Here is a 23,305-nt window from a genome sequence, read left to right as displayed (position 1 = left end):
CCCGGATTAGGTTGTGTACTCTACGCATCGTGGGGTGGTGACTATGTACAAATGGGAGTCTTGGGTTTTTTTGGGGGTTAATTGCTCCATTCTCAATTTCACTAAGGACTCTAGTGGACTCGGCATTGAGAAGGTCAGTGAGGTAATTACGGGCCCTAAACTTGTCAGACATTTCTTGTAGTCTGGTTGCTTTAACATCTGGGTCAGAGACAATTCTTGATACTCTCTTGAACTGGAACCTTGGAAGGCTGTCTTTCGTAGATTTAGGGTGACAACTGTTGTACAGCAAAAGGCTATTACAATCCGTTGGTTTAGAATATAGGTCCGTATTTAAATAGCCCAATGAGTTTTTAAGGACCTTGGTGTCTAGGAAGGTGACTTCACTATCATGCAATGAAAGTGTGAAGGTAAGTTCCGGTCTGATGGTATTGATGTCATTGTAGAAATCCTGAAGACTGGTGTGATCCCCTTGCTAGATACAGAATATATCATCGATATATCTGTACCAAACTAGTGCATGTTGTTGGAAATTGGGGTTGGCATATACATGCTCCCTCTCGAAGTGATCCATGTACAGGTTTGCGTATGCCGGGGCCACATTGGACCCCATGGCGGTGCCGCACGTCTGTACAAAGAAGTCATCCTCGAAGAGGAAGAAGTTTTCTCTGAGCACCAGGTTCAAGAGGTCTACACAGAGGTCATGTGTGTTCCTGTCAACACCTGCTTCCTGTAATGTAAGTGAAACAGCTGCAATCCCCCTATCGTGTACGATAGAGGTATACAAACTGTTGACATCCAAGGTACATAGGAGGCTATCAGGGGGGATGTTAGCAATGTTGCGGATTTTGGATAAAAAATCACTGGTGTCCAGTACAAACGTTTTTGTCAATCGAGTGTAGGGTGTGAGTATTTTTTCCAAGAATTTGGAAAGGGGGTTGAGTACTGAGTCAGTCGAAGCTACAATGGGGCGGCCCGGGGGATTCTGTAGATTTTTGTGTATTTTGGGCAGAATATACAATACTGGGGTCACTGGATGATGGTTAATGAGATAGGTTTTAGTTTTATTGTCGATGGTTCCTAGGTTCACATATTTGTCAATCACAGTATTGATTGTTTTGTCCTTTGCTTGTTACAGCGATTTTGAGAGCAAGGCCACGGGTTGGCTGAAACGTCAATTCGCCAAGTATCTCCTTTCAATGATTCATGTTGAATAAACTTTTGATTAATGCAATTGGAAACCATAGGAGTGCAGTGATTATACTACAAAATATGATATTCGTGATCTTGAATGGCACCAGACCAGTCGGATGACCGCTTTCTTAAGTCGCGAGAAGAAGGATGCAGGAAGGTATAATGGGATTGTCTGGAAATAATATAAAAGACGTGGCAATAGATCCATTTTGATTACATTGACTCTGCCAAACCAGGACAATTGAAGTTTATGCCACCTCTCCAGGTCCAGCTCCGCTTTTTGTAACGCCGTTTTAAAGTTTGCGTCGTACAATCTGGAGGTTTTGGCTGTTATCTTGATCCCTAAATACGGAAGTGAGTCAAAGCGCCACCCAAACGGGAAAGAGGCACGTAACCGGCCCACCTCAGATAGTGGTAAAGATATATTTAAGACCATAGATTTGTGGGAATTAATTTTGAAATTGCTTAGATGTCCAAATCTTGATAATTCTGATATAATATTGGGAATACTAGTTATAGGGGAAGTAATATATAAAAGGATATCGTCGGCAAAAAGTGCCAACTTGTGCTCCTCTGATCTTAGTTTAATTCCTCTGATAGAGGGGTTATTGCGTATGGCGGTGGCCAGATATTCCATCAACAGGATGTACAAGAGAGGGGAAAGCGGGCACCCCTGCCTCGTGCCATTCCTGATTGTAAACGCGTCCGAAAGGACGCCATTTACTTTTACCTGGGCGCTAGGGGAGGCATACAAGGCCTTAAAGGGCCACTGTCACCCCCCTCCAGCCATTATAAACTAAAAGAGCCACCTTGTGCAGCAGTAATGCTGCATTCTAACAAGGTGGCTCTTTTAGTTTTAGGTTCAAGCATACCCCAAATAAAACGTTTTTATACTTAGCCACAATTCATGTCTCTAGCCACGTAGGCGGGTCCTCACTCTCCAGCTGGGCCAGCTCCTCTGCCGTCACTCACATCTTCCTGCGCTTTCGGCGCTGCCCCCTCAGCTCTGTTATCATTTCAAATCCGGCGCCTGCGCTGTGTACTGGTGTCCTGCGCAGACGCAGTAAGCCCTGGCCATCTGATGTAATGGCTGATACCAGAGAACAAAAGACATCCACAGAACACCAGGATGGATCTGCTGCACAGCAAATAGCTGTAGGACCTGCGATGACGTCACTGCCATGTAATTCCCCCAAACCAATCCCCCCCAGGGCCTGGAATAAAAACTCCCAGTGCACCCTGTCGAAGGCCTTTTCGGCATCAATCGACAGAATGCACATAGGATCTCCTCCCTCCCGTCCCGCCCCGTCTATTAAAGAGATGGTCCGAATGGTGTTATCCCGCGCCTCCCTACCCGGGACAAAACCCACCTGATCTTGATTTATCACATTTGGAAGGAGAGGGCTCAGTCTATTTGCAATCATTTTTGCGTAAATTTTAACGTCTAAATCTATTAGGGATATTGGGCGATAGTTGCTACACAACGAGGGATCCTTATCTGGTTTTGGTAGGACCGTGACATGGGCGGCTAAAGCCTGAGGGGGAAAGGAACCGCCAGAGGAAACCAAATTGCACATTTCAATAAAAATCGGGCTCAATGACGTGGAGAATGATTTATAAAAGCCAGCTGAATACCCGTCTGGACCTGGACTTTTCCCTAGCTTCAGACCTTTCTGATACCTCCTCCAATGTAAACTCCCTCTCTAGGTTCAGGATCTTATCTTCCGGTAGAAGGGGTATATTATTTTGATGTAGATATGTATTAATTTTGTTGTGGAGTGAGGATGTGGACATATCTTTATAATGGCCATCTATGTTATATAAGTCTTTATAATAATCACTGAAGCTCGAAATTATGTCCCTGGTATTGTGCACCTTTTCCCCCTTCCCATTTTTAATAAAGGGAATAAATGTATTTGGGCCGCGTGGGTTAATATATCTAGCCAGAATCTTGCCGCTTTTGTTTCCAAATTGATAAAAGCGATTTCGGAGCCTTTCCCTGAGATAACGTGATTTTTGATCTAGTAAGGCGAGCAACTTTTACCTGGCTGTAGACAGGTGAGCAAACGTAACATCATTAAGATCTCTTTTATGTTGCATTTCTAAATTATGAATTTGGTCTGATAATTTAATTATTTCCGCGACCCTCTCCCTCTTCAGGCGCGCACCGTGTGAGATGAGAACTCCCTGTATCACACTTTTTAGAGCCTCCCATTTCATAGGAGGAGATGTGGTATCCCCCCCATGGTCTGTTACAAAGTTGGAGATCGTTGTTTCCACATCCGCTTTGCATAGTGTGTCTTGGAGTGAGTTCTCATTTAGACGCCACGAAAATCCCGGTTTTATGTTAGAATGAAACAGAATTGAGAGATATATCGGGGCATGGTCCGACCACAGAATCGAACCCACCTCTGCTTCCACTGGAAGATCCAGCAGGTTATGTGAAATAAAAAAATAATCAATTCTGCTGTAGGTGTTATGTACTTGTGAAAAAAAGCTGTAATCCCTTGTGCCAGGATGAAGTACCCTCCACGCGTCTACTAGTCTCATGTCGCGCATTTGTTTCCTAATCCGAGCAATAGAAGAAAGTGAGTAAGAAGTCTTACCCGAAGAGACGTCTACCACTGGGTTCATGGGAATGTTGAAATCGCCCCCCAGTATCACAGGAGAGGAGCCAGCAAATTCCCCAAGGCGCCTCCCGCACTCCGCGCCAAAGCTCTGCTGACCTTGGTTCGGAAAATAAACATTAGCTAAGACGAATTGGCGTGCATCACAGGAAATTTTTAAAAACACATATCTACCATCTGGGTCTATAAAGGAACTCAGCACTTCAGGCATAAAATTTTTATGAAAAGCTATCGAGACCCCCTTAGACTTGGCATGCGGATTGGAACTATGGTACCATTTGGGGTAATATTTTGAAATACATGTAGGGACAATCCCAGTTTTAAAATGGGTCTCCTGGAGCATTAAAACCGAAACCTGCTGTCTATGACTTGTGTACAGGACCTGCCTCCTTTTTTCAGGAATATTTAGCCCCTTTACATTAAAGGAGCAAAACTTTATTTTACCCATAATTCGAATACTTCACAATGAAGCGAATTTTCGATGATCCACCCGAAAGGGGTACCCGCATGGAAAAGAGGTATTTAGGAAGGAGAAGAGATGAGAAGAGTGCAGAGTAGAAAAAGAGAGAAACAAAGAAAAAGCAAAACAAAACCATAGTTACTCTAAAGCCAAGGTTTCTTGCAACGTTAAAACGTGTTCTGGTAGTATACTACCTGAGAACCCAGCCAAAGGGAAGGAAGCCCATAGAGGAGCCATGAACCCCCCCCTCACCCAAGAAAACATAAGAAATAACAATTGGACACATGTCAATACAGCAGATTAAATATGTTATATAAAGAAACAAGGTGATTAATTATCAGTGCAAAAATGTGAAGTCGAGGCTGTTTATATGCTATGGAAAATAATGGTATTGGCCTATTTATGCAGGTGAATCTTCCATGTAGATAAAAGGGGGGAGGGAAGAAAGGAAAAAAAAAAAAAAGGGGGGGGGATGAAGGGTGGAGGGGGGGTAGGGAGGGAGGAGTGAAGGGAGGGGAGGGAAAAGAGAGACCTTGGGGGAAGGGGGAGGGATGGGTTTAGAGGGAGAACTCCTGCCAGGAGCCTATGACTTCTCACGATCCGCAACATCTGCACCTAAAACACTAAGAACATAGGAATGAAGTGCTAACATAACAAAACTTAAGCAATTATTGCCAGACTACCATGCCTGGCGTAACAGAGAAAAAAAAGAGAGAAACCAGACTACAAAAGCCTTCAAATGAAGCCCACTCTATTAGTGGGCCGAGCCCACCTCTCTGGACAACCAAGCTAGATTAGTAAGTTCTCAAGGCGGATCAGATGAGACCCGCTTGTTGTCTCGTTTTTTGGTTTGTTGAACCTTGAGCCATTTTGGTGGAGCTTCTGGAAGCATCGGGCTCACGGGCCACTCGGGAAGGTTTACCATAGGAAGTTCGAAGGTGCCCAGGAAAGTAGTCAAGTCACTAAGCCTTCGAAAAGAAGCCGTCTTGCCTCCCTTAAAAGCCATTAATTGGAACGGAAACCCCCATCTGTATGGGATGTCTTTCTTTTTAAGTTCAGCCAGTAATGGTTTCAGAGATCTGCGCAGTTGTAAAGTGCGTCTAGATAGGTCTGAAAGAATTAGAATTTGATGATCCTCAAATCTGATAACTTCCTTTTTCCTGGCAGCCAATTCTGCATATGACATCGCGTGGTTGTGAGTCAGAAGTGGGTTTGGGACCCAGAGCGCGGTGGATCCTATCAAACTCGATAGAGTTGCCCTCCTTATCGTCCAGCAAGTCTAAGAAGATATTTTGTACTGTGCGATCTAGATCAGAGAAACCAACAGATTCTGGTAGGCCTCGTATACGGATGTTATTTCGTCTGTTGCGATTTTCAAGATCCTCCATGCCAGATGATATATCTTCTAGTTTAAGAGTATGATCTATTAGGATGTCTCTATGAGCTTGCAGTTCTTGGAAGATGGTCTCTTGAGTTTTTTCCACATCCTCTATTCGTGTAGTAAATTCTTTCTGCAAGTTGTGGATTTCTTGCTTATATGAATTTTCGAGCCTGCAAGCAAATACCTCGAGATCTTTTTTTGTAGGTAGAGCTTTGATGTACTTGCTTAATTCTGCGATGTTCATTTCCTCCGAATCTGCGATGTCCTCTTCGAAGCCATCAGCCGACGAGCTACGTGCACCCAATGACTCCCCGGACGGGGAATTATCCAGATTAGTGGTAGATGTCATTGCAGACCTTGTATTTCTAGTCTGGGGAGTCGAATTTAGGTATCGTTTCATGTCCTCAGAGGTAGTTTCCCCAACCGATTTTGCTTTCTGTTCAGGGATCTTTCTGGTTTTTCCCATAGATGTCTGTAGTAAGCACCATGTGTCTAGAATATTGATGGGATATGGGGGGTGGGGTAGTCACTCCATAGAGCCTAGCCCTCCATTAGCAAGCCCATCCCGGGCCGAGCTCCCAATATTCAGTGGGGCCATAGGCAAGGCCCTGTAAGCTGGAACCCAGTATCCAGGGATAATGGAAGTAATGAAAGTCAGGTGTAGAGCGATTCTTTGTGAATTTAGTAATATGTATCGGCCCTGTGCTGAACCAATTTTTGGTTTTGGCGGAAGTCTATAAAAACTAAAAATAATTATGAAAAGGAAAAGAGGAAAAAAAAAACAATAAAAAGAACTAAAAAGGGTTGGGATCCAGAATAGTAAGTGGCACTTCTGTTATGCTGTCAGTAGGTGGCAGTGAAGTACCATGGAGTGGCTTCTTTATTGTTTGGATCCCATAGATTGCGTTCAGCAAAGGGATTTTTATCCCTATAAATATGTGAGGCAATTTATTGCACGCTGAGCAATAAGCGGAGATCTAGCCTCAAATTAGGGCAATGATATATCCTTTATGTCACCGTTAGATAATATTGTAATATCACAAAGTAGCCTCATTTCTTAATTGCAGGGGGACCACAAATCACAGCAAGCCTTATGTGAAACTGTTCTTAATCACCACTGCTGACCCCTCGTAGTCCCAGGGGGTAGAGAGAAGCTCCAGTGGACCACAAATCACAGCAAGTCTTATGTGGAGCTGTTATTAGTCTCCAGAACCGGTTTCCCACAGCCCCAGGGGATACAGGGTGACTCTGGTGAGACTGTTATGAAGATTAATTAGCTGGTGAAGCTGATGTAGGGGTCTGGTAGGCACCCCAGCCGTGCTGCAAACTTCTCTTTTGACAGATGCGATGTAGACTAACCTTAGGGGGTTCCCCAGGTGCCAATCCGTTGGTCAGTAAGGACGGAGGAGCAACGCCCGGGAGTCTCTCTCTACCGACGGCGTGATGAAGCGGGTGGGCGGTAACAGGCAAGCAGCCTTCGCTCACCGACCAGTGCCTCCAGCGGTCACGGTGATAGTGACGCCTAGTTAAGTGTCAGGCAGACCAGCAGGAGGCAGCTCCGGAGAGCTCAGTGGCCAGGTGGGTATGCGCGATCGCCAGTCCAGGTGCGCCAGGACCCCTGCAGTAATGGCGGCCGGGAGTGGCGGCGAGGCGGGAAAACCGCCGACGGAGCTGCGATCTCTCACCCATCACAGGGTCCTCCGCCACCTCAAAGCCCCGGGGGCTCCCCTCCGATTCCAGTTGCACACGGGGGAGGATTGGTGAAATTACCTCTTCCAGCAGAGGGAAAGGAGCGCAGCACACCACGATGAAAAGGCGGGCTGGATGTGAAACCGCCCAGGCCCCAGGCTTGTCTTTAGGCCTCAAGATCTTGTGGCGTCCGAGATGGCAATCAGAGACCAATATGGCAAGATACTGCCTCCAGGGACCAAGGGCAAGCTGATAATGCCTGTAGATGTAGTGGATTGGCTTTTTAAAACGATGAAAAGGGTGGATTGTAATGTCCAGCAGAGGAGCTCAGGGAGAGCACGTCCTGCTCTCTCAGCAGCTGGCCACGCCCCAAAAAGGATTTTTTTATTTTCACAGCTCTGCGTTATAAACTTTAGGTTAAAAACTTGGGGGTTAAAAGTTTTCACAACACATCTAGATAAGTTCCTTTGTGGGTCTAGTTTCCAATATGGGGTCACTTGTGGGAGGTTTCAACTGTTTAGGTACATCAGGGGCTCTGCAAACTTAACTCGCTAATAAAAAAAATGTTGGTTCCAAAATTGTGCTGATATAAAGTAGACATGTGGGAAATGTTACTTGTTAAGTATTTTGTGTAACTTATCTGTTACACCCAGTCCGGTTCCTGTGCCTTCGCGGTGTCCCCGTCGAGACTCCCGCTCTGTGCCGGCTCCACACTTGTCGGTCAGGGCCTCTGCTTCCCCTCCCTCTTCTGCTTCCATGGCATGCAGCCAGCAGGTCCTCGGGCTGTGTGCTTAGGTTGCACGCGCTCGCTCCTGGTCTCTTAAAGAGACAGCTCGCATTTTCCAAAAGGTGATTCTGACCAATGGCGTGTTAATGATTACTATTTCTAGCCCCTCCACCATAGGGAGGGTGCCGGACCAACAAGTATCCTCAGTTGCTAACTTCCGGTTCCTGCTAGCGTGTGCTTCTGTTTCTGAAGTCTCTGTCAGTGCTCCGCTTACACGGTTTGTCTTCATAGACTATCTGCTACCCGTTACCTGGCTTTCCTGGACGATCTCCAATCCGGTTACTCCAGTTCCGTCTCATCCCGCCATTCAGTCACCTGAACCTCAGGACAACGTCAGTACCACTGGAACCAGCTTCTACCCGTACCCCCGGTACCCACCGGTTAGCTCTACGTCACCCGCTAACCTGTCTTTCCCGCTGGGCCAGCTACCACGAGTCCGGGGTCTAACTTGAGGTAGCACCCGTGTCCCCCAGGTATCCCATTCTGACCCTGTTCGAGGGGTCTTACTATGGGTGTCTGGGGCTCACATAGTCACACCCCCTTCGGAGTTCACCGGACCGTGGTCCAGAGGTTCCACGTTAAACTTCAATAAACAAATGTGAACTTTACCATCTGTGCCTCCGTTTACATTCGTTACAATATCTCTGTGATTTAAGAGCATGAAAATTCAAAGTTGGAAAACTGCAAAATTTGCTAAATTTTCTCCAAATTTCCGCTTTTTTCACAAATAAACGCAAGTAATATCAAAGAAATTTTACCACTATCATGAAGTACAATATGTCACGAGAAAACAATGTCAGAATCACCGGGATCTGTTCCAGAGTTATAACCTCATAAAGGGACAGTGGTCAGAATTGGAAAAATTGGCCTGGTCATCAGGGCCGGCGTTAGGGCCAGGCAGACTAGGCAGCTGCCTGGGGCCCCCACTCCCTTGGGGGCCCCCAGCATCTACAGCAGAAGCTTCACTGATAATAGCATTATCAGTGAAGCTTCCGAGTAGAGACTGGTTAAGGACCTGTAGTGACATCACGATCAGGTGACCTGCCATGTGACCGTGATGTCACCACAGGCCATGTACTCTGGGAATGTTTGTAGCAGTAAAATAGGAGCCTGCAGTGAAGCACAGGAGCAGCGGCCACTGAACCTCCCCCATCAGCGTGATAGAAGTGCTCATTGGCCAGCGCCCTGTCCTGCTGTACGGAGCCTCTGAGGGGAAGGGAGAGAGACCCAGCAGATAAGTAAAGAGCACCGTCCCACTGTGTGTGTGCTGCTCCTGGTGATGATGGCTCCTGTCCTGCTGTCAGCAACTCCTGCTCTTGTCAGCAGTCCCAGCAGAGGAGAGGGCAGGAAGGTGTCTGCTGGGAGCAGGAGGAGCTGCATCTGATAGTGTGCATCATCTCATTCCCTCCAGCATAAAGTCGTGTGTGTGTGGTGTGTATAGCGTGTGTCATGTGTAGTGTGTGCTTATGTGAATCACATGTATCAAATGAGCATTTGTTGTGCTGCATGTGTGTGCCGTGTATGTGTGTGTATAAGTGTGTCTTTGCTTGCCGTGTGTGTGTGTGTGTGTGTGTGTGTGTGTGTATATATATATATATATATAATGTGTGTGTATCTATGTGTATATATATGTGAGTGTATGTATGTGTGTATAAATGCGTGCCATGTATGTGTATAAATGCGTGCCATGTATGTGTATAAATGCGTGCCATGTATATATATGTGTGTGTATAAGTACGTGCCATGTATATATTTGTGTGTATAAGTGCGTGCCATATGTGTGTGTAATATATATATACACATATATATATATATATATATATATATACATATATATATATACGCTATGTATGTGTGTATGTATAAGAATGCTATGTATGTGTCTGTGTATAAGTGCATGCCATATATATGTGTGTGTATATAAGTGTGTGCCGTGTATGTGTGTATACGTGCGTGCCATGTACATGTATGAATGTGTGTATAAGTGTGTGTGTATAAGCATGTGTCATGTGCGTGTGTGTTTAATTGTGTGTATATATATATATATATATATATATATATATATAATTTTTTGCATTATTCTATATAAACATACAGTGATCGTGTGTGTGTTCCATGCACATTTTAAAATAATGGTTGAACAGACTAGAGTGTGTGTGTGTGTGTGTATATATATATATATATATATATATATATATATATATATATATATATATATATATATATATATATATATATATATACACACACACACACACACAGCCCTGCTGCTTATAGCATGATACTATATGGGGACAGATTGATCTACTAGTGTTCTGTCCCCATCATTCGATTCGTCCTCAGACGATGTAAAGAGGCCGAGAAACAAGAGCCAAACGACAATATGTATGTGAGCATTGGGGGCCTCATTTTAAACTTTTGCCTAGGGCCCCACTTTGTCTAAAACCGGCCCTGCTGGTCATTAACGTGCAAACCACCCTTGGGGTAAAGGGGTTAACTATCTACATACTGTTTTCCTAATTCTTACTATACTATGTTTATTGTGCCCCCATCTAGTGGCCAGACAGGAACACTGCACTTTCCCTATATTACTACAGTATAAACATTTCAGTAGCAGAACATAAATATACAATGTCAATATAAAACATCGGGACAAACTAAAAAAGGGGTTAAAGGCAGATAACACACTGCAGCCCCTTACACCCGCATCTGATGTCCATGCGGCCAGACTAATCCAGTCTTTTCACGTGGCACACACTGATAATCCTGGCCACAATGTTGGTGGTTATTATTGGTTTTGAGTGTGTGATAATTCCCTTGGATAATTAATCCCATAATGTCCCAAATATATAGAAAATGGTACTTCAAACAAATGACTCACCCCAATTTCGAACTAACATGAAATCACAGCCGAACGAAGAGTACCATTAATAACAAGAATCTTTATTAAGTATGAGATAAAAACAAATTTAAAAACAATAAATGAATACTAGATGAAAGTAGTAGCAGAGTGCCAAGTAGGGAGGTGTAGCTGATACGTCCTAAGATAATGGTATATTATGTGTATCCCATATATTGTGACATGAAATATCAAATTATATATATATATATATATATATATACACATATACAGGGGCTGGCTGCCAAATTTTAGCCTGGGGGCAAGCACACAGCAGTGGCCCATGAGTAGCGACCCAGCGAGGAGTGGTACTGTGCAGTGTATATATACGGGACAGGAGGAGTGGTACTGTGCAGTGTATATATACAGGACAGGAGGAGTGGTACTGTGCAGTGTATATATACAGGACAGGAGGAGTGGTACTGTGCAGTGTATATACACAGGACAGGAGGAGTGGTGCTGTGCAGTGTATATATACAGGACAGGAGGAGTGGTGCTGTACAGTGTATATATACAGGACAAGAGGAGTGGTACTGTGCAGGGTATATATACAGGACAGGAGGAGTGGTGCTGTGCAGTGTATATATACAGGACAGGAGGAGTGGTGCTGTACAGTGTATATACACAGGACAAGAGGAGTGGTGTTGTGCAGTGTATATATACAGGACAGGAGGAGCGGTACTGTGGTGTATATATACAGGACAGGAGGAGTGGTACTATGCAGTGTATATATACAGGAGGAGTGGTACTGTGCAGTGTATATATACAGGACAGGAGGAGTGGTGCTGTGCAGTGTATATATACAGGACAGGAGGAGTGGTGCTGTACAGTGTATATACACAGGACAAGAGGAGTGGTGTTGTGCAGTGTATATATACAGGACAGGAGGAGTGGTACTGTGCAGTGTATATATACACAGGACAGGAGGAGTGGTACTATGCAGTGTATATATACAGGACAGGAGGAGTGGTACTGTGCAGTGTATATATACAGGAGGAGTGGTACTGTGCAGTGTATATATACAGGACAGGAGTAGTGGTACTGTGCAGTGTATATATACAGGACAGGAGGAGTGGTACTGTGCAGTGTATATATACAGGACAGGAGGAGTGGTGCTGTGCAGTGTATATATACAGGACAGGAGGAGTGGTACTGTGCAGGGTATATATACAGGACAGGAGGAGTGGTGCTGTGCAGTGTATATATACAGGACAGGAGGAGTGGTACTGTGCAGTGTATAATTCAAATTCAAATTCAAAGAAGCTTTATTGGCAGGACCAAATACACATCAGTTTTGCCAAAGCAAGTGTATAAAGGCAATAGGAATAGGGACTGTGGGGATGTTGGGTAGGAGCTGTAGGGAAGGTGGATGGGGGCAGGGATGGGGGTATATATACAGGACAGGAGGAGTGGTACTGTGCAGTATATATATATACAGGACAGGAGGAGGGGTACTATGCAGTGTATATATACAGGAGGAGTGGTACTGTGCAGTGTATATATACAGGACAGGAGGAGTGGTACTGTGCAGTGTATATATACAGGACAGGAGGAGTGGTACTGTGCAGTATATATATATACAGGACAGGAGAAGTGGTACTGTGCAGTGTATATATACAGGACAGGAGGAGTGGTACTGTGCAGTGTATATATACAGGACAGGAGGAGTGGTACTGTGCAGTGTATATATACAGGACAGGAGGAGTGGTACTGTGCAGTATATATATATATACAGGACAGGAGAAGTGGTACTGTGCAGTGTATATATACAGGACAGGAGGAGTGGTACTGTGCAGTGTATATATACAGGACAGGAGTGGTACTGTGCAGTGTATATATACAGGACAGGAGGAGTGGTACTGTGCAATGTATATATAGGACAGGAGGAGTGGTACTATGCAGTGTATATATACAGGACAGGAGGAGTGGTACTGTGCAGTATATATATACAGGACAGGAGGAGTGGTGCTGTGCAGTGTATATATACAGGACAGGAGGAGTGGTGCTGTGCAGTGTATATATACAGGACAGGAGGAGTGGTACTGTGCAGTGTATATATACAGGACAGGAGGAGCGGTACTATGCAGTGTATATACACAGCAGGAGTGGTACTGTGCAGTGTATATATACAGGACAGGAGGAGTGGTACTGTGCAGTGTATATATACAGGACAGGAGGAGTGGTACTGTGCAGTGTATATATACAGGACAGGAGGAGTGGTACTGTGCAGTATATATATATACAGGACAGGAGAAGTGGTACTGTGCAGTGTATATATACAGGACAGGAGGAGTGGTACTGTGCAGTGTATATATACAGGACAGGAGGAGTGGTACTGTGCAGTGTATATATACAGGACAGGAGGAGTGGTACTGTGCAATGTATATATAGGACAGGAGGAGTGGTACTATGCAGTGTATATATACAGGACAGGAGGAGTGGTACTGTGCAGTATATATATACAGGACAGGAGGAGTGGTGCTGTGCAGTGTATATATACAGGACAGGAGGAGTGGTGCTGTGCAGTGTATATATACAGGACAGGAGGAGTGGTGCTGTGCAGTGTATATATACAGGACAGGAGGAGTGGTGCTGTGCAGTGTATATATACAGGACAGGAGGAGTGGTACTGTGCAGTGTATATATACAGGACAGGAGGAGTGGTACTGTGCAGTGTATATATACAGGACAGGAGGAGCGGTACTGTGCAGTGTATATATACAGGACAGGAGAAATGGTACTGTGCAGTGTATATATATACAGGACAGGAGGAGTGGTGCTGTGCAGTGTATATGTACAGGACAGGAGGAGTGGTACTGTGCAGTGTATATATACAGGACAGGAGGAGGGGTACTATGCAGTGTATATATACAGGACAGGAGGAGTGGTACTGTGCAGGGTATATATACAGGACAGGAGGAGTGGTGCTGTGCGGTGTATATATACAGGACAGGAGGAGGGGTACTATGCAGTGTATATATACAGGAGGAGTGGTACTGTGCAGTGTATATATACAGGACAGGAGGAGTGGTACTGTGCAGTGTATATATACAGGACAGGAGGAGTGGTACTGTGCAGTATATATATATATAGGACAGGAGAAGTGGTACTGTGCAGTGTATATATACAGGACAGGAGGAGCGGTACTGTGCAGTGTATATATACAGGACAGGAGAAATGGTACTGTGCAGTGTTTATGTACAGGACAGGAGGAGTGGTACTGGGCAGAGTATATATACAGGACAGGAGGAGTGGTACTGGGCAGAGTATATATACAGGACAGGAGGAGGGGTACTGGGCAGTGTATATATACAGGACAGGAGGAGTGGTGTTGTGCAGTGTATATATACAGGACAGGAGGAGTGGTACTGTGCAGTGTATATATACAGGACAGGAGGAGGGTACTGTGCAGTGTATATATACAGGAGGAGTGGTACTGTGCAGTGTATATATACAGGACAGGAGGAGTGGTGCTGTGCAGTGTATATGTACAGGACAGGAGGAGTGGTGTTGTGCAGTGTATATATACAGGACAGGAGGAGGGGTACTATGCAGTGTATATATACAGGAGGAGTGGTACTGTGCAGTGTATATATACAGGACAGGAGGAGTGGTACTGTGCAGTGTATATATACAGGACAGGAAGAGTGGTACTGTGCAGGGTATATATACAGGACAGGAGGAGTGGTACTGTGCAGGGTATATATACAGGACAGGAGGAGTGGTACTGTGCAGGGTATATATACAGGACAGGAGGAGTGGTACTGTGCAGTGTATATATACAGGACAGGAGGAGTGGTACTGTGCAATGTATATATACAGGACAGGAGGAGGGGTACTATGCAGTGTATATATACATATACATATATATGTATTTGGTCCTGCCAATAAAGCTTCTTTGAATCTTGAATCTACAGGAGGAGTGGTACTGTGCAGTGTATATATACAGGACAGGAGGAGTGGTACTGTGCAGTGTATATATACAGGACAGGAGGAGTGGTGTTGTGTAGTGTATATATACAGGACAGGAGGAGTGGTACTGTGCAGTGTATATACACAGGACAGGAGGAGTGGTACTGTGCAGTGTATATATACAGGACAGGAGGAGTGGTACTGTGCAGTGTATATATACAGGACAGGAAGAGTGGTACTACTGTGCAATGTATATATACAGGACAGGAGGAGGGGTACTATGCAGTGTATATATACAGGAGGAGTGGTACTGTGCAGTGTATATATACAGGACAGGAGGAGTGGTGTTGTGCAGTGTATATATACAGGACAGGAGGAGTGGTACTGTGCAGTGCATATATACAGGACAGGAGGAGTGGTACTGTGCAGGGTATATATACAGGACAGGAGGAGTGGTACTGTGCAGTGTATATATACAGGACAGGAGGAGTGGTACTGTGCAATGTATATATACAGGACAGGAGGAGGGGTACTATGCAGTGTATATATACATATACATATATATGTATTTGGTCCTGCCAATAAAGCTTCTTTGAATCTTGAATCTACAGGAGGAGTGGTACTGTGCAGTGTATATATACAGGACAGAAGGAGTGGTGTTGTGCAGTGTATATATACAGGACAGGAGGAGTGGTGTTGTGCAGTTTATATATACAGGACAGGAGGAGTGGTGCTGTGCAGTGTATATATACAGGACAGGAGGAGTGGTACTGTGCAGTGTATATACACAGGACAGGAGGAGTGGTGCTGTGCAGTGTATATATACAGGACAGGAGGAGTGGTACTGTGCAGTGTATATATACAGGACAGGAGGAGTGGTACTGTGCAATGTATATATACAGGACAGGAGGAGGGGTACTATGCAGTGTATATGTACAGGACAGGAGGAGTGGTACTGCGCAGAGTATATATACAGGACAGGAGGAGTGGTACTGGGCAGAGTATATATACAGGACAGGAGGAGGGGTACTGGGCAGTGTATATATACAGGACAGGAGGAGTGGTGTTGTGCAGTGTATATATACAGGACAGGAGGAGTGGTACTATGCAGTGTATATATACAGGAGTGGTACTGTGCAGTGTATATATACAGGACAGGAGGAGTGGTACTGTGCAGTGTAGATACACAGGACAGGAGGAGTGGTACTGTGCAGTGTATATATACAGGACAGGAGGAGTGGTGTTGTGCAGTGCATATATACAGGACAGGAGGAGGGGTACTATGCAGTGTATATATACAGGAGGAGTGGTACTGTGCAGTGTATATATACAGGACAGGAGGAGTGGTACTGTGCAGTGTATATATACAGGACAGGAGGAGTGGTACTGTGCAGTATATATATATATACAGGACAGGAGGAGTGGTACTGGGCAGAGTATATATACAGGACAGGAGGAGTGGTACTGTGCAGTGTATATATACAGGACAGGAGGAGTGGTACTGTGCAGTGTATATATACAGGACAGGAGGAGTGGTACTGTGCAATGTATATATAGGACAGGAGGAGTGGTACTATGCAGTGTATATATACAGGACAGGAGGAGTGGTACTGTGCAGTATATATATACAGGACAGGAGGAGTGGTGCTGTGCAGTGTATATATACAGGACAGGAGGAGTGGTACTGTGCAATGTATATATACAGGACGAGTGGTACTGTGCAGTGTATATATACAGGAGGAGTGGTACTGTGCAGTGTATATACAGGACAGGAGGAGTGGTACTGTGCAATGTATATATACAGGAGGAGTGGTACTGTGCAGTGTATATATACAGGAGGAGTGGTACTGTGCAGTGTATATACAGGACAGGAGGAGTGGTACTGGGCAGAGTATATATTCAGGACAGGAGGAGTGGTACTGGGCAGTGTATATATACAGGACAGGAGGAGTGGTGTTGTGCAGTGTATATATACAGGACAGGAGGAGTGGTGCTGTGCAGTGTATGCATGGGAGTGGAGAGGGGTGAATACTCATTACCTTAATGAGCGGAGGACACATGATCGCTCAGCCTCAAGAGATGTTGGCGCAGGAACGAGATGCAGCGAGGGCGCGCAAGGAAGGTAAATAGGATGTGTGCTGAAAGCCGGCGGCTGTGCGCACGCTGTAAGAGAAATGAAACTGCCAGCGCAGTGAATATTAATTTCTCTTTAGCAGTGGCACAGGCTTTAGCCGCAGCCACCGGCTCCTGCCTCTATGACCCGCTGCTCCCTCTCCATCTTTCTGAGACAATGACTCGTGTATAAGCCGAGGGGGGCGTTTTCAGCACAAAAAAAATATGCTGAAAAACTCGGCTTATACACGAGAATTTACGGTATACTACATTCTATTATATACACAGCTGCACATTATATACCGTGTTAAGGAATATAGAGCGGTGTAAATATTATATAGTGTAGAGATGTGGCAGTGTATATATAGTGTGAATTCTACACTATATACATAGCATCATAGACTATAATATATATATATATATATATATATATATATATATATATATATATATACATACACTGTTGTGAATTAGACTTTTTGGCTCCCTCTTGTGGTTACTAGTGATATGACTCTGGGATTGTCTTTCCTCAGTTTGGCACCCACCTGGGTCGTTAGTCCAGGGGAGTTGCTATATGAGCTTCCTGGATCCTTAGTCCGGTGCCTGGCATCGTTGTAATCAGATCCTTTCTGTTTGCTCCTGTCTGCTGGTCCGGGTTCGTGCAAAATGAAGCTAAGTCCTGCTTCTTTGTTTTTTGGTTATTTGCTTGCTCTCATTTTTGTCCAGCTTGTACTAAATGTGATTCCTGACCTTGCTGGAAGCTCTAGGGGGCTGGTGTTCTCCCCCCGGGCCGTTAGACGGTTCGGGGGTTCTTGAATATCCAGCGTGGATATTTTGATAGGGTTTTTGCTGACCATATAAGTCATCTTACTATATTCTGCTATTAGCTAGTGGGCCTCTCTTTGCTAAATACCTAGCTCATTCTTACGTTTGTCTTTTCCTCTTACCTCACCGTTATTATTTGTTGGGGGCTTGTATCCAACTTTTGGGGTCTTTTCTCTGGAGGCAAGAAAGGTCTTTCTTTTCCCTTCTAGGGTTAGTTAGTTCTCCGGCTGGCGCGAGACGTCTAGAACCAACGTAGGCACGTTCCCCGGCTGCTGCTATTTGTGGTGCTAGGATTAGATATATGGTCAGCTCAGTTACCACTGCCCTATGAGCTGTTTTTTTGTGTTTGCAGACTTAGTAATTATTTCTGAGACCCTCTGCCATTGGGGTCATAACAGTATGCCAGGCCAACATTGAATGTTTAATGCATTGCTGAAGTGGGATTATAAGAAAGGAAATTCTGAGTTTTTTTTTCCTCTCTTCCTCCCCTTTACCTCTGAGTGGCTTGTGCTGGCTGCAGACATGAATGTCCAGACCTTGTTTACAAGTGTAGACCAGCTTGCTGCTCGTGTGCAGGGCATACAAGATTTTGTTATCAGTAGTCCAATGTCTGAACCTAAAATACCTATTCCTGAACTGTTTTCTGGAGACCGATTTAAGTTTAGGAATTTCAGGAATAATTGTAAATTGTTTCTATCTCCGAGACCCCGTTCATCTGGAGATTCAGCTCAGCAAGTTAAAATTGTTATCTCTTTTTTACGGGGCGACCCTCAGGATTGGGCTTTCTCGCTGGCGCCAGGAGATCCGGCATTGGCAAATATTGATGCGTTTTTTCTGGCGCTCGGATTGCTTTACGAGGAACCCAATCTTGAAGTTCAGGCAGAAAAAGCCTTGCTGGCTATTTCTCAGGGCCAGGATGAAGCTGAAGTGTATTGCCAAAAATTTCGGAAATGGTCCGTGCTTACTCAGTGGAATGAGTGTGCTCTGGCCGCAAATTTCAGAAATGGCCTTTCTGAAGCCATTAAGAATGTGATGGTGGGTTTCCCCATTCCCACAAGTCTTAATGATTCCATGGCGCTGGCTATTCAAATTGACCGGCGTTTGCGGGAGCGCAAAACCGGTAATCCTCTGGTGGTGTTGTCTGAACAAACACCTGATTTAATGCAATGTGATAGAATTCAGACTAGAAATGAGCGGAAAAATCATAGACGTCAGAATGGGTTGTGTTTTTACTGTGGTGATTCTACACATGTTATATCAGCATGCTCTAAACGCCTAACAAGGGTTGTTAGTCCTGTCGCCATTGGTAATTTGCAACCTAAATTTATTTTGTCTGTGACTTTAATTTGCTCATTGTCTTCTTACCCTGTTATGGCGTTTGTGGATTGAGGTGCTGCCCTGAGTCTTATGGATCTGTCATTTGCCAAGCGCTGTGGTTTTGTTCTTGAACCGCTGGTAAATCCTATTCCTCTTAGAGGTATTGATGCTACGCCATTGGCGGAAAATAAACCGCAGTTTTGGACGCAGGTAACCATGTGCATGACTCCTGAACATCGGGAGGTGATTCGTTTTTTTGTTCTGCATAAAATGCATGATTTGGTCGTTTTGGGTCTGCCATGGTTACAGACCCACAATCCAGTCTTGGATTGGAAGGCAATGTCTGTGTCAAGTTGGGGCTGTCAGGGAATTCATGCTGATTCCCCGCCGGTGTCTATTGCTTCCTCTACTCCTTCGGAAGTTCCTGAGTATTTGTCTGATTATCAGGATGTATTCAGCGAGTCCAGGTCCAGTGCTCTGCCTCCTCATAGGGACTGTGACTGCGCCATAAATTTGATTCCAGGTAGTAAATTTCCTAAGGGAAGACTATTTAATCTGTCTGTACCTGAGCATGCCGCAATGCGTTCGTATATCAAGGAGTCTCTGGAGAAGGGGCATATCCGTCCATCCTCTTCCCCTCTTGGTGCGGGATTCTTTTTTGTGGCCAAGAAGGACGGATCTTTGAGACCTTGTATTGACTATCGGCTTCTGAATAAAATCACTGTTAAATTTCAGTATCCTTTGCCTCTGTTGTCGGACTTGTTTGCCCGGATTAAAGGTGCCAAGTGGTTCACCAAGATAGATCTTCGTGGTGCGTACAACCTTGTGCGCATTAAGCAAGGAGATGAATGGAAGACAGCATTTAATACGCCCGAAGGTCATTTTGAGTACTTGGTGATGCCTTTTGGGCTCTCTAATGCTCCCTCAGTGTTTCAGTCCTTTATGCATGATATTTTCCGGAAGTATCTGGATAAATTTATGATTGTTTATCTGGATGATATTCTGGTTTTCTCTGAAGATTGGGACTCACATGTGGAGCAGGTCAGGATGGTGTTTCAGGTTTTGCGTGAGAATGCTTTGTTTGTTAAGGGCTGAAAGTGTCTCTTTGGAGTACAGAAGGTTCCCTTTTTGGGGTTTATTTTTTCCCCTTCTGCTGTGGAGATGGACCCAGTCAAGGTCCGAGCTATTCATGATTGGACTCAACCCACGTCAGTTAAGAGTTTTCAGAAGTTCTTGGGTTTTGCTAACTTCTACCGTCGTTTTATCGCTAATTTTTCTAGCATTGTTAAACCTTTGACGGATATGACCAAGAAAGGTTCTGATGTTGCTAACTGGGCTCCTGCAGCCGTGGAGGCGTTCCAAGAGTTGAAGCGCCGGTTTACTTCGGCGCCTGTTTTGTGCCAGCCTGATGTCTCACTTCCCTTTCAGGTCGAAGTGGATGCTTCTGAGATTGGGGCAGGGGCCGTTTTGTCGCAGAGAGGCCCTGGTTGCTCGGTAATGAGACCATGTGCTTTCTTCTCTAGGAAGTTTTCGCCTGCTGAGCGGAATTATGATGTTGGCAATCGGGAGTTGCTGGCCATGAAGTGGGCATTTGAGGAGTGGCGTCATTGGCTCGAGGGTGCTAAGCATCGTGTGGTGGTCTTGACTGATCACAAAAATTTGATGTATCTCGAGTCTGCTAAACGCCTGAATCCTAGACAGGCCCGCTGGTCATTGTTTTTCTCCCGTTTTGACTTTGTGGTCTCGTATTTACCAGGTTCAAAGAATGTGAAGGCTGATGCTCTTTCAAGGAGCTTTGTGCCTGACTCTCCTGGAGTCGCAGAACCAGTTGGTATTCTTAAAGAGGGAGTTATCTTGTCGGCCATTTCTCCTGATTTGCGACGTGTGTTGCAGAGATTTCAGGCTGGTAGACCTGACTCTTGTCCACCTGACAGACTGTTTGTTCCTGATAAGTGGACCAGCAGAGTCATTTCCGAGGTTCATTCCTCGGTGTTGGCAGGGCATCCGGGAATTTTTGGCACCAGAGATCTGGTGGCTAGGTCCTTTTGGTGGCCTTCCTTGTCACGGGATGTGCGGTCATTTGTGCAGTCCTGTGGGACTTGTGCTCGAGCTAAGCCTTGCTGTTCTCGTGCCAGCGGGTTGCTCTTGCCCTTGCCTGTCCCGAAGAGGCCTTGGACACACATTTCCATGGATTTCATTTCAGATCTCCCGGTGTCTCAGGGCATGTCTGTTATCTGGGTGGTGTGTGATCGCTTTTCTAAAATGGTCCATTTGGTGCCTTTGCCAAAGCTGCCTTCCTCTTCCGATCTGGTTCCTGTGTTCTTTCAGAATGTGGTTCGTTTACATGGCATTCCTGAGAATATTGTGTCTGACAGAGGATCCCAGTTTGTTTCCAGGTTCTGGCGATCCTTTTGTGCTAGGATGGGCATTGATTTGTCGTTTTCGTCTGCCTTTCATCCTCAGACTAACGGACAAACGGAGCGAACTAATCAGACTCTGGAGGCTTATTTGAGGTGTTTTGTTTCGGCAGATCAGGATGATTGAGTGACCTTCTTGCCGTTGGCGGAGTTTGCCGTTAATAATCGGGCTAGTTCCGCTACTTCGGTTTCGCCATTTTTCTGCAACTCTGGTTTCCACCCTCGTTTTTCCTCGGGACATGTGGAGCCTTCTGACTGTCCTGGGGTAGATTCTGTGGTGGATAGGTTGCAGCAGATCTGGAATCATGTGGTGGACAACTTAAAGTTGTCACAGGAGAAGGCTCAGCATTTTGCCAACCGCCGCCGCGGTGTGGGTCCCCGACTTCGTGTTGGGGATTTGGTATGGCTGTCTTCTCGATTTGTTCCGATGAAGGTCTCCTCTCCTAAATTTAAGCCTCGCTTCATCGGTCCTTACAAGATATTGGAAATCCTTAATCCTGTGTCCTTTCGCTTGGATCTTCCGGTGTCGTTTGCCATTCACAACGTGTTCCATAGGTCTTTGTTGCGGCGGTACGTTGTACCTGTGGTTCCTTCTGTTGAGCCTCCTGCTCCGGTGTTGGTTGAGGGCGAGTTGGAGTACGTGGTGGAGAAGATCTTGGATTCTCGTCTCTCCAGACGGAGGCTTCAGTATCTGGTCAAGTGGAAGGGCTATGGTCAGGAGGATAATTCCTGGGTGGTTGCCTCTGATGTGCATGCGGCCGATTTAGTTCGTGCCTTTCACGCTGCTCATCCTGATCGCCCTGGTGAGGGTTCGGTGACCCCTCCTTAAGGGGGGGGTACTGTTGTGAATTAGACTTTTTGGCTCCCTCTTGTGGTTACTAGTGATATGACTCTGGGATTGTCTTTCCTCAGTTTGGCACCCACCTGGGTCGTTAGTCCAGGGGAGTTGCTATATGAGCTTCCTGGATCCTTAGTCCGGTGCCTGGCATCGTTGTAATCAGATCCTTTCTGTTTGCTCCTGTCTGCTGGTCCGGGTTCGTGCAAAATGAAGCTAAGTCCTGCTTCTTTGTTTTTTGGTTATTTGCTTGCTCTCATTTTTGTCCAGCTTGTACTAAATGTGATTCCTGACCTTGCTGGAAGCTCTAGGGGGCTGGTGTTCTCCCCCCGGGCCGTTAGACGGTTCGGGGGTTCTTGAATATCCAGCGTGGATATTTTGATAGGGTTTTTGCTGACCATATAAGTCATCTTACTATATTCTGCTATTAGCTAGTGGGCCTCTCTTTGCTAAATACCTAGCTCATTCTTACGTTTGTCTTTTCCTCTTACCTCACCGTTATTATTTGTTGGGGGCTTGTATCCAACTTTTGGGGTCTTTTCTCTGGAGGCAAGAAAGGTCTTTCTTTTCCCTTCTAGGGTTAGTTAGTTCTCCGGCTGGCGCGAGACGTCTAGAACCAACGTAGGCACGTTCCCCGGCTGCTGCTATTTGTGGTGCTAGGATTAGATATATGGTCAGCTCAGTTACCACTGCCCTATGAGCTGGTTTTTTGTGTTTGCAGACTTAGTAATTATTTCTGAGACCCTCTGCCATTGGGGTCATAACAATACACACGCTAGATGGTGGCCCGATTCTAACGCATCGAGTATTCTAGAATATGTATAGTAGTATATAGCACAGCCCATGCAGTACA

At 45.4% G+C, this 23,305-nt stretch overlaps 1 long non-coding RNA gene across 1 annotated transcript in view; it reads right to left on the bottom strand.

Moving 5' to 3' along the window:
- Positions 1-23,305, bottom strand: part of LOC143809823 (uncharacterized) — a 30,030-nt gene that overhangs the window by 1,787 nt on the left and 4,938 nt on the right. The gene's annotated exons all lie outside the window — the stretch shown is intronic.

Source organism: Ranitomeya variabilis, chromosome 2 (genome assembly GCF_051348905.1).
Source record: "Ranitomeya variabilis isolate aRanVar5 chromosome 2, aRanVar5.hap1, whole genome shotgun sequence".
In the NCBI taxonomy this organism is placed as follows: Eukaryota; Metazoa; Chordata; class Amphibia; order Anura; family Dendrobatidae; genus Ranitomeya; species Ranitomeya variabilis.
Note: the sequence above shows the minus strand (reverse complement) of the source record. Positions and strands in the feature narration are given on the sequence as shown.